The sequence below is a fragment of the Cimex lectularius genome, unplaced genomic scaffold, assembly GCF_000648675.2.
Source record: "Cimex lectularius strain Harlan isolate CLEC.00 unplaced genomic scaffold, Clec_2.1 scaffold18, whole genome shotgun sequence".
Classification (NCBI taxonomy): Eukaryota; Metazoa; Arthropoda; class Insecta; order Hemiptera; family Cimicidae; genus Cimex; species Cimex lectularius.
Window position 1 is genome coordinate 2,365,011 of NW_019392764.1, and position 12,673 is coordinate 2,377,683.

The 12,673-nt window shown below is 32.2% G+C and overlaps 1 protein-coding gene and 1 long non-coding RNA gene across 6 annotated transcripts in view; one reads left to right on the forward strand and one right to left on the reverse strand.

The window, feature by feature from the left end:
* Window positions 1-12,673, reverse strand: part of LOC106661388 — a 139,828-nt gene that overhangs the window by 18,528 nt on the left and 108,627 nt on the right. For 2 of the 4 annotated variants that reach the window (XR_001339712.2, XR_001339711.2), the window contains one exon: window positions 437-560. This is a non-coding gene — a long non-coding RNA (uncharacterized LOC106661388). Of the gene's footprint in view, window positions 1-436; window positions 561-7,435; window positions 7,513-11,650; window positions 11,769-12,673 lie in introns of all 4 variants that reach the window. The other 2 variants (XR_002910385.1, XR_002910386.1) reach the window with 2 other exon arrangements.
* LOC106661387 (homeotic protein antennapedia-like) overlaps window positions 1-12,673 on the forward strand; it is a 294,613-nt gene that overhangs the window by 547 nt on the left and 281,393 nt on the right. The window lies entirely within an intron of this gene.

Below are 12,673 nucleotides of genomic sequence, written 5' to 3' on the forward strand. Positions count from 1 at the left end.
TCATTATCGTGCGATTACCCGCCGCCTGTTTACATCATCTGACTTACGACCGGCACACACCCACCGAAGAGTTTTTTAAACCGGCGGGCCGCAATTAAAACCGCCGGATTTATAACTTAATATCGGTCAGGATATGTTTATGCTTGGGCCTATGCTAATACGTATTGAGATAACGCTGCCGAATGGTTTATCGGACGGCTAATGTCGACGTTCGAATTGTAAAGGGGCCGGTTCCGATGCGGACGCACGTTTTCTTTATTTTATCACCGGTAGAAAATTAAGTTGTTGAGAATTGTTTGACCGGCTTGGCCACGGGGGTTCAAACGGCCCACGTGTTCCGACCTTTTAAAAAAGAAAGTGAAATCGTGGTAAATCCTGTTGGGGGGAAAAAAGGAAACTGGGGGTTGTATGTGGGTGAAGAGACGTTTAGACTCACCTCGTGGGGGTTGGGAATGTACTTTATGAGTGTTGTGCCGCCTTGAGCCCCCTCAACTATCCAACCCTTACGGTGGTGGTTTGTTACGATTCCCTTTCAACGCCTTCACCCTAGTAACCCTATTCTGTAAACAAAAGAGATAAAAGAGATCAGCGGGAAATCAATAAGAACAATTAAAGAAAACGTATCAAACATAGTTTTTTCTCTCTAACTTACTATAACAAAGAAACATTATCACTATGATCAAATTAAGGCCAATAACAACTAATAAAAAAATAATTTACAAATGTCAATTTTTTTAAATTACCTGTAAACATTTTTAGTGACAGTGTCATTAATAAAAATGCATTTTAAAATGTGAGAGAATTGTATGTAATATTTAGCCTTTCAGTTATTTTGTGGTTTACATCGCTGTTTGCTTACAATGCTACCAAATAATGTGTAGTCCATCATAAAACCATAATATTATTTTGACTAGGAATTTATATTTTTAAAATAAATAAATTGGATTATTTCGTTATTTTTTTGCGTAGAACAAAACCTTAAAACTCTCAAATCTAACATCTCTTGATAAAGCATGTTTCATTGAGTTTGAAGTTTTTTTTATTATAAAACATACGTGCAAAGTTTTATAATTTGTTTTCGTTTATTGCATTTATTTATTATTAAATAGCTAAAATAAACTTATTTAAATTCTGACAAGAAAAGAAACTGTTTCATTTTATATTATATCATTATTTATTTTAAGTAGAAATTTTCAGAAGTGACGCCTAGAAGAATAAATCATGATGAAATGTACAAAGATTAAAACTTCATTTGTTTTCATCGCAAAAACCCTGATTTGAGTTATAACAAACCTGTAAAAAAAATGTTTACAGTTAAAAAAAATCACTAGTTTAAAACATGAAAAATCTTACCTAAACATGGCAGAAGTGATTTGTTCGAAGTATCAGATACAACGCCATTATATATAAATTTGAAACACATTTCCTACCTTTTGACGTCCATGCACAACAATGTTGAGAAAATCTGATAGTAGCCATATTAAAAAGCGATTTAAAGTAAATAAATAAAAAACAAACTCTTTGATGTTTGTTATAAGACAAACAATTATTATTTAAAGGATAATTGCTTCCTTATCTTTAAATTCCAAAAACAATTAATTAGTGATGTAGTTCAACAGTTATTATCACTATTTCGATAAAATTTTATTAACCCACAATAAAAATTTTATGAAAATTATATTCAGAACTAAATTATCTCATTTTTAGTCATAAATTATAACTTTTTTGATACTGTCAAACATTAATAAAAAAACAAATAAAAAACAGTACATTGATCTATTTACATTTACTTAAATATTAGATAAATAAATGTAAGAAATACCCTATTCAAATTCATACGCGCTACTAACAAGGCAAATATTTAAGCTAATAGCAGAAACATTTAATTAAAATTAAATATTGATTAAGGATTATTTGTCAATTAGTATAGTTTTTAATTTTTTGTTTAAGTTGCAACCAACTAAGCAGGCGCCTAAACCAGTACAAACACTGTACAAATTGTATTAGGATTTGTAAGGTTTTAGTAGTTTTAATATTAATAATAAGAATTATTAAAATAATTAAATGACATCAAAAATTTGACAATTGGTTTCTTTTTCATATAGATAAATGTTAAAATACTAATTTACTAAACATTTATTATATATTTAGTTATAAAATTTATTTTATTTAGTCCACAATATATACAATGTATGCAATAGACATATATCTTTGCTAAGACCATCTTGTAAAATTAACCAACAAAAAACCAAAAAATTTTTTAACATAGATTTTACAGTTGTAATATAAATGATCTCGACGTTATTTATGGCTATCAGTTTTTAATATTATAACGTTGTATTAAAAAAATCATTGTGAATGTTGCCAATTTTAAAAAAATAAAAATAAAGAAATTGTCCAGTTTCTTCGTCAAGCTTTTCATCATTACTTTAAAAAATTATTGTTAATTCACATGATTAATAATTATGAACATGACTTACAATACTGAAACTTATGGTTTGAATTATAGTGAATTTCCGTGTTGATAGTGTTCCGTTGTATATCAGTATTGTAACTTCCAACTTTTCTTTCGAAAGCTTGAGGATTTTCTTTTCTTTTAAATTGGTGTTATTTTTTAATTTTTTAATAAACAAGAACTAAAAAAATTATTTTATAAATAATTTTCTTGTTTGAACTCAAGCCTTAATACGAAAATTGCTAATAGGTTTGTTGTTCCAATTATAGAACCTAATTAAAAGTTAGACATGTTTAAGACCAAAATTAAAATACTTTTCCAATTTAAAATTGGTAAAATAGAAAAAACATAAAAGTAAACATAAGCCATTAATTTTTTTAATTATTGATACCTGCCTAATGTAAGAATGAATTGGAAGAATACTCTACAAAACTCATCTTATTAAGTTTCAACTAAACTTGAGTTATATCATTTTCATATCACATAGAAATTGAAAAAAATGTGTCCATAATTCATTGGTTATTTAAATTATAACCGATGATAGGTTGGTTATATAAGTTCAAATCTATTTAAATACTAAAAATCATTATGATTGGCCTAAAGCTATTTTTTTTAAACTAATATTGGCAAAAAGCAGTAATTTTCACAAACACCATTGAATGCTATTTTTATTACTTTTAAGTACAAAAGAAACATAACAGGTTTAATCATTTCTTTTACAGTCCAGCTATTGAAAGTAAAAAACCCTATATTTTTTAAACTTTTTCTTTTTGTTAGTTGTCTCTTTATATAGTTTGGGTGGTTTTTCTAAAAACATTCTATACAATTAATCTTTATTAAATAAAAATATCAGTACTTAAATTATTGTAAAATACATAAGTGTTTAAATAAAGAAAATAAATTTTTTCAATTAAAAATTAATATTAACGAATAAAGTTAACTTTCTTCTGATACCGATATCTTGATCTTATTTTAAAATTTATTTTCGTTTTAAAATATACAGGTTACCGGGTAGTTAATTCTTCTTATACCGAAAGTGGCGCGTTAACCGTATGTAACGGAATCTTGAGTCATTTGGTTTAGATTGCTATTTTTATAATGGAGCTCTACAAGTTAACATTTTGGTTAAATTATAACAAAAAAATCAAAATTACAATAGGGACATGGTTTTATTTCAGACTAACATTTAAAAAAACGATAACATTAACACTTACATGAGAAATTGTAGTTATATTCCATTACATTCCCCATTAGAGAATAGAAATAGACTAAAATAAATCTGTTTTAACAAACAATTTTTAGTAAAAGCATATTATGAACAGTTATAAATAACAAATAGATTGATAGTATCTATTGATAACATTGAGTTTTTTATTCTCAAGGGAATTTAACTTATTTTCTAGTATAAAACTATATGATGTTTCTTATGGTATATGATGTTTCTTACAAATTGACATCTTTCAAATATCGTAAACTATATTATATATAGATAGATAAGTCTTTATTACAAACAATTTATATAAAGCAGTAAACTATTCTGTAAAATTTCCTGTTCTAATATCCAGGGTGAAGAAACAGTAATTTTTCGATCCATACTAATCATCTCGGGCTGCCTTCCTTGCTTGGTTGATCAGTGAGACGCGTTTCGGCATTGCGCCATCTTCAGTGTGACTAAGCTAATTAGTGATTATCTAAAAAATAGGACCGAAGATCAAAATGACCAACGCAGGAATGATCAGTCAAAAGCGCCAAACCATGCACGCCAACTCTCACAACTTTATAAAATAGACCTGACTCGAACCACACGGATATTTTGAAGATTTAGTAATTACAATTTAAAAAAAATCCTTTTCCAAAGAATTAGGAAATAAGGAAACTTCATAAAAAAGGTGTAAACTTCAAATAAACCATTGGGTGTCACGAAGGAGGAGACAGTTTACAACATTTTTTTCCTAATTAATCCCAAATAAAATCTAAAAAGCTATGCCGGGAAATTTACCTTGGAAAATACGAGTTGGATGCCCTAACCAATTGGCCACCGCAGTCTCCCAATGTTTTATTATATATATTTATTAATATAAATAATATTAAAGTCATCTCTTTTATTTGTTTGTTGTAAAAAATACTCTAATTTCTAAGTGGTTAACTTTGACAAATTAAAAACCCAGCCTATTGTGATGAGTAGAATATAAAAGAATTGCGCATAAAATAATTTTTTAACTATTTCGTAATCCAATATGGTAAATAAACGAATAATATTAATTTATTTTATTTTTAGTATGCTGTACATCATACTCTAGACTTTGGTCTCAAATCATCAAGTTAAGTGTAACAATAATTTTCGAACGTTGAAATTAAATTTATACCGAAATGAAATATTACGCCATACCTCCCTATGTACAAAGTATATTATTATTATTAATTCCGTTTTCCCCTAAGTTAGATACATTTAATTTGATAATCATGCACTTCATCTTCTCCTTCACGCACATACATCAGAATGAGTAAGATAAATGCGTAGCGAAAATGAGTTACGAGCTCGATACGACCAACGTTACAGATCCGCAATCATCGCTTTGTTGACTTGCGATCCCAATTAAACAAATCTCGTAGATATATAAAACGGAAGAGGGGTGGGAAGAGAAAGAGAGAAAAAAAAAGAAAAAAATACCCATCCCGCAATATATCATTCTCCCAGATATACCAGATTTACACCTTGTTATCTTACATTAATTTTAGGATTAATCCGAAGGAAAATTCTTTTCGGGATTTAGAAAAATAATTGGCCAATTAATTTAATCGGATGGAGCCAAACAAATGCAGATAATGAATATTTTTTCTGACGGAAGGCATTGGGAGATAATTGAGTTTGTCAGTACTGGCCGACTTCGGAAACGCTGAATCATTTCCTACATACTGTCCGTTACTGCAACAAAAAACCAAATGTTTTTTACGATTTATTATAGAAATCTTATTTACTATAAATTTGTCTGCTGTGTCAAAAGAATTGAACTAAAAATCAGTAGGTGATAAATAAGAAATCAACCCTAGTTGATAAAGGCATGATCCAATTAAAGAAATCATTATGTATTTATTGTGGATTTTGATTATTTCATATGATATCATATATCTGTTTACTTTTATATGGCTATCTTTTTCACCATTATAATTTAACACTTCTAATTAGATAACACTACTTGAAATAGTGTGCGCTACAATTATTCTAGTTGTCTTCGAAACTACACATTTTTGTTTGATAGATATGAACCGTAATAATATAAGTGAATATAAAAAAAATCTGTCATAAAGCGAGTTTCATAAAAAGGAAAAATATTCGTTGAGCTTGCTACCCCCCTTCATCAGGAATTTTGACACAAATGTTGTGTAGATTTCGTCCACTCTTCTAAGCCAAATTCATAATTTTGTTTTAGGATTGTTGATGTAGATATAATAGTCGGGGTGTGAAATATACTGCGCCCTTCAGGAGCTGTCGTATGCCCCGTTCTGTGCCCATAGCACACCTATCCTGTTTCACGAAATTTGAAAAGCAGGTCGGTTTCAGTGTTTGAATTTCTTCTACGGTCACATTGTACGTCCCAGAGCACATCCTCCTGAGGGCAAGTGTAGGGCCACAGTTTGTTAATAGGAGTGTAGGTATTTTCTTGCATCTTTGCAGAATCTGCACGTGCCGTGTTGGGTTAAGCTTATTTTCTTTAAAGGTCCGTTTAGTTTGCAGTGTCCTGTTAAGAATCTGTTAGGATTTACAGTTTTTCCTGTTTCCCTTGGTACATTCTTTTACTTCTTTCCTTCCTAAGTTCATTAGGAGTTCTTGAATTTTTTATGTCCAATGAGAGAGTTCTATTGTTCCCTCATTTTCTTGTTATCCTTCTGTCGAGGACCTGTTCAATGACCCCACACTGTTCATATGCCACAGAAGGGTTTGGCTCCTATCAATGGTATATTAGCCGCTTTAATTGCAATGGTGTCCGCTTTCTCGTTGCCTTCTACTCCCACATGTCCTAAGACCCAGAAGAGGCTGACTTTTTTCTGCATACCTTAATTTTGGTTAAGGTTTGATTAGATTTTGCAGTTCAACACCATCTTTGAACTAATAATGTCTGAGCTTAGTGCTTTGATGGCTGTTTATCTGCATCTTACAAGAGAGATACGTTCTTGTTTTTGCACCCTCATTTCAATGAATTCGTTGAATTGAGTACATCTCTCGATTGTATATACCTCAACTCCTACCCCTGTACCTTCTTGCGTTCTATTCCCATCTGTGTACCAATATATGGTGCCGTTCATTAGCATTGTAAGTAGATATTTATATTTTTCAACAATGCAAATCATTAGAAATATTTTCGAAGTCCTGATAATTTGACTATATTCCTGGAAAGCTTGACGGGGGAACTGACCTCTTTCTATCAAATTCACCTTTTCCGTATCATACATACAATTAATTCATAGCTCTCCTCTGCCAATATGTAAAAATCTTGAATTGTTCTTTCAGTATTCAGAAAGAACAACATCAAAATATTAACTTATATATGCATCATTTTTATTGAAGCTAGTGACGGTTCAGGTGGATAAGTTAAGATATAATATCATCTTAATGATTTTTTTCATGTTATAATTTAAGTTCACGGTTATATTATTGCTGAACCGGCATAGGGTAACTTATTTGGTTCGTCTTCATTCGCGGATTTGTTGTATTGCTCAAACGCGCTTTAGCATTGCGCCATCTTCAGTGAGTAATTCCCAGGTCGCATACCGATACTCGTTGGAGTAATTCAACAATCCCTCGAGTGAAGACGGACTCAGTAGGTGACTATTCTGGTTCAGCATGAGTTCACCGACTCGCAGACCAACACCCATGATCAATTCTTATCGCTCAAAAAGAGGCATACCCAACCTTCAACGATTAGTTTTAATATTGTCACGGCATTTCACCATATTTAGTAACTAGTATAACATACAAACCTTGAATCGCGTCTGTCTGACCTACCAAGCGAGAGTAGAAGGACGGAATGAAACTGCAAGTTCATTACTCTACAGATCTAAAAAATAAAAATATAATCATACAAATTAATAATTACAAGTACCCCTCTCGTTTTATATATANATATGCATATAATTGTGACGCTATGCAATCACGATCTTGTGAACATTTTTTTAATCAGTGTTATAAATAGATTTTTTTAGTAGAAAAGGTATCACATCAATTGAATGTAGATAAATTGATTTTTCAAATTTAGAAGTAGTCACTCAGTTAATAATTAATTAATTGCCTCGCCAAGACGGAAAGACGCGGTCTGCTTTAATGCTGGGTGAAACACGTTTCCATTTTTTCCATTAGACAGATAATAAAATATAATAAAAATCCTCTGATTCCATGACAAACAATAATAAAACAAAGCAATAAATTGTAATATTTTATTTTTTTTTATCTTTTTAATATCTTTATGAACTTTGCATATTTGCCAACTAACGTGATCTATATTACAATGAGTATTAATTTTTTTGTTGGAGGGGGGAATGTTTGCATGAAAGAAGGGCCAGGGGCGACGGTGGAAATCGAACCCACGACCACGGGATCTTCGAGCCGAACTAGTCACACTAACAAGTCGGCTACCGCGGTCCCCTAAAAATTATTCTTCTTGTGTAATTTTTTGATTGTTATGATTTTTGTCTAGAAATAATATCGTGTACTGTTGTCTTTGTCAGGTCGTCTTGTTACAAATAAAACGATTACGAATACTATGTGACAACAATAGTAATTAACATGTCAATATTTAATGATATTCGTATTAGCTTTGTTCTATAAATCTCACTTTTGTTTTCTTTCACGCGTACGAATGAAATAAATTCGATTGTATATTGGCCACAAAAAGATAGTTCCTATTCACAGTAAGTTGTTTTCCAATGTTCCGGGTTTCGAGCCCTTAGCTCATCATCAGATTGAAGGTTTTCTACAACCACGTCTCTCGACATGAATTGCAAAAGTGTTTGTAAATTGTTTATTCCGTTAATCATTTTGTTAATAGTGAAGTGATTGCTTCACTAATCAGCAGCTTTCTTCACGCACGAGTGAATCACAGTCAATTCAGCCAGAAGGAAGAAGTGGAAAAAACACTAAATCGTATATCGCTCGGAGATATTTTCTTTAGCTTAGGCCGGAGCTAACCGACGGCGGGCGTAAAGTTGACTAGAAATTAGTTCACTAACAAGTTCATTACAAAAACTTCAATATAATAAAATATATCGTCATTTCAATTTATACCGTGACATTCATTGGGCATTGAATTTGTATAAACGCTTCGGACCTTGGGCATTGAACGCAGGAATCCTCTCGGTGACCGTATGCTAATGTGACATGCCGGTTGAGGGTATTAACAATAGCTCGTTCCAGCAGACACCTACCCCACTTACAATAGATAAGAGAAAGGGCGAGAGCTAATTCCAACCTGGATTTATCATTATGTTTGTATTAACGAGAGCTTCACTTTGTACCAACACTGGAATAGCGGCTCCCTCGGGATGCCGGCAAGTCTCTATTAATATTGGAACATTCATCTTCCAACCCTGGACTTGATTCCGGTTCGTGCCTTTTCGCCCGGATCTTTATACAATTTAAAACCGATTCGCTAAATGCCACGGGCGTTGGATTATGACCGAAGCCCTTTGGGGATTATACTTGGAAAGCCTCCGGCCTCACGATCCTCATGCCGCTTGGAAGAAATTACAAACTCGTCCAACAAGTTAATTTTCAATTCTCCCAAATAAACCCTCTCCCTAAAATTCCAAAACGGCAGACTAGAACTCAAAACAGTTTTACAAAAGGTACATAGTGAACTGACTAAAAAACTAATACCGTATCTCTGCAGAAAATACCATAATCATAATGACTATAAAGTGCTGTCAGCCCACAAAAAAATTAATATCACCTGAAACACAACTCACTGTTCAAAGCATAGCTGATAGAATTTTAACTTGCACAAAAAGAACCTAGAAGAACACAACCTGTGAATACTAATTGGTATCGATTTACTAGTTTTTCTCCGCATATTATGTTAATGTTGTAAAGGTATTAAAATTAGGAATACTTTTATACCAATAAACTTTTAAAATTGTGATGTCAAATCGACTATTATTTGTAATTTATAAATAAACTTATTAATTTATATTATATCATTTTATATCAACACATATAACAATCAGAAGTACTATGATAATTTAATAAATAAATATTATTTCAGATAAACAATAATAATTTTTGAGGCGTATAATAAGGATATCAATTGGGGCGTCGGTGGCCGCAACGGTTTAGGCGTTGACACGGCGCTCATCACTGTAAGGTAAAGGTCCCGGGTTCGAATCCAGCGGCCCTGAATTCGAAATCGACATACTTACAAATGGGCTTTTTTTTTTTCAAAAACACCGGCACCCCGAGGGTTGATATAACCTCTGCTGTTGCGAACCTCGTAAAAAAAAAATAAATAAATAAAAGATCAATTGTCTCTTGAGGCTCCCTAGGTTTTTCGAATTGTGATGCCATATTGTCAATACAACTAAACTTGTTTTTGAAGAACAGATGCCGCATTATACATTCAAGTTGTGAAAGTTAGACTAAGATGTCAATTTTTCTGACCGCGTTCTTCAAGTAGAAGAAATACGGTAGATTTGTTTAAACTTTAGATGCTAGATTTTAGATGCCTTTAGAAGTTGAGATGACAAGGTGTCTTCATATGACATAGGTTTTCGGATTTGAGATGACATATCGGCAAGTCAAGAACAGATGCCGTTTTATACATTCAGGTAGTGAAGTTAGACCAAGATGTCAATTTTTCTGACTGCGTTATTCAAGTTGAAGAATACGGTAGATTTGTTTAAACTTTAGATGGGGGCGTCGGTGGCCGCAAGGTTTAGTCTTTCACACGGCGCTCATCACTGTAAGGTAAGAAGGTGACTTCATATAACATAGGTTTTCGGATTTGAGATGACATATCGGCAAGTGCTTGTAATTTCATTTATTTTTGAAGAATGTTGCATCTTTCTCATTTTGTGAGATGCTAACCCAAGATTTCAACAAGCAGGTATTCTTCGAGCTGAGGAAATATGGTGAAGATTTGTGAAATTTTAGGATGACTTAACCCCCAGAATAATCCTTTATGCCATAGGTTTTTGGATGCACCTAATAACTTTGTTTTTGAAAATCTGATGCAGTAATTTTTTCATTTATTCCATTTGTGATATGTCCAATATAATAATAATGTTTCTGACTGTGTCCATCATGCTGTAGTATTATAGTAAAATTTTGTCTGATCCTCAGATGCCGTTAATCTCAGGAAGATAATGTCATATTCTTTTGGATAGATGTAATTTAGCCAGTGTACCTAAACAAGTTTGGTTTTGTAATAGTCCTTTCTTTTATTTATATTACCAAAATTGTTGAAGATCATTGAATATCTGGTGCGTTTGCATTTTTTATTCATACCACTTATGAAATTTCCCCGTGTGGTCTGTTGCGTGAGGAACTTGTAATTTAGTCGTTATCGATAATTTTGGTCTAAAATGGAAAAATTCCGAAGCGTCCGACAGATCAACCCAGCTAGAATAGGCTGACCAAATGCTACATGTTAGAACAAGATGTCAATGTTTGTGGTTATGATCTTTATTTCAAGAAAAATGGTAAAGACTTGTAGAATCTTGAGATGTCGTTAGAGATCGTTGGATCCAAGATGCTCTGTCTTTCACTGTTTTCAATTGTGATGTCATTATTGACCAATGCTTCTAACAAAATTTATTATTGGAAGAATTAATTACTCTTTCTAGTCTTGGGACATGTTAGAAAGATGTCAACGTTTCTTTGTTCTTCAAATTGATGAAATGATTTGTCCAATCCTAGGATGTCATGCTCTAAGAAGAAGCCATTTTTACTCAAAAGTATTTTTATTATCCAACGCATCTAACTGATTTCGAAGAACTGTTGCCTTTTTATTCTTTTCACTTGTGTGGATGCACTTCCATAAGTAAGACGTAGATGGTTCTTTCTGTGTTCTTCAAGTTGAAAAAATAATCATTCATCTAATTTTGAGATGTCACACAGAGTAGTAATGATCCCTCATGTCTCAGTTTTTTTCGAATTGTGACTTCAATGCTTCTAAATAAGCATGTTGATTACTTTTTTTTACTCACCACTGGAAAGGTAAAGGGTTCGAATCTCAGCGGCCCTGAATCAATCCCAAAGTACTTCCAAATGGGCTCTTTTAGAGGAAACACCTAAACCACGGAGTTTGTGTTCAGTTGCGAACTTCTGTAAAAAAAATATTTAAACTGTTATGCTGGTATGGCATGGTGTCTGACTATTCTTCAAGTTGAATAATCTAACAAAAATATCAATATTTCTCATAAAAGCGTTCTAAAGTTAAAGATCTTATGCCTTATTTATCTATTAGGGCCTATTTTATTTTAAATGAATAACCATTTTGACGAAAGTGTCAGTTTGAAATTTAAAATCGAGATTGCATTTCAGCTTATTAGTACAATCATTTGTAGTTGCTTATGCTTAGTTGTTTGTTTAATGTTTTATAGGTTTTTATTCGTTGAGCTCAAAGAAGCGTTGGTAGGATGTCACATTTTGTCATAGATGCTCAATATTATCTTCCAAACTTTCGAAGTTGTTACTGATGTCCTAGATGCCATAAGTTCTTAAATTCGCTCACAAATGATTCACAAATATGTCAGTTCTTCAGAACGTTCGGTGTCCGATGCTTGTGACATCTTTTCTCTCCTAATTCACCTGAATCCTAATCTCACATTCAAAACTTTTTTTTTCTAATTTGTGACGAGTTGTAAGTCACACATGTTCGAATCTTAGTATATTTATATGTTGAGGTTTATACGTTTTAAAGACTAAAGTTGCACTAATTTTTTAACTAAAGTTTTTTAAGGCTATTTATTAAATCTGGAGAATATGGCCATATTTCTCGCCACACAAACAAAATAATCTCATAGATGTCAGTACTCCTGAATACTGAAGTCCTTGAGATATGTAAATGCCAATAAATAATAATAACACTAATTATTCAGAAAACGTGAGATGCGGTCTGGTGTGATGCAGGTTTCAGAAAAACATTTTCTTTATCGTGCCAACGTTTCGATCTTTATTGAGATCATCTTCAGGGCCTGGGATTTAAAAACATTGTTTACATTTAACAA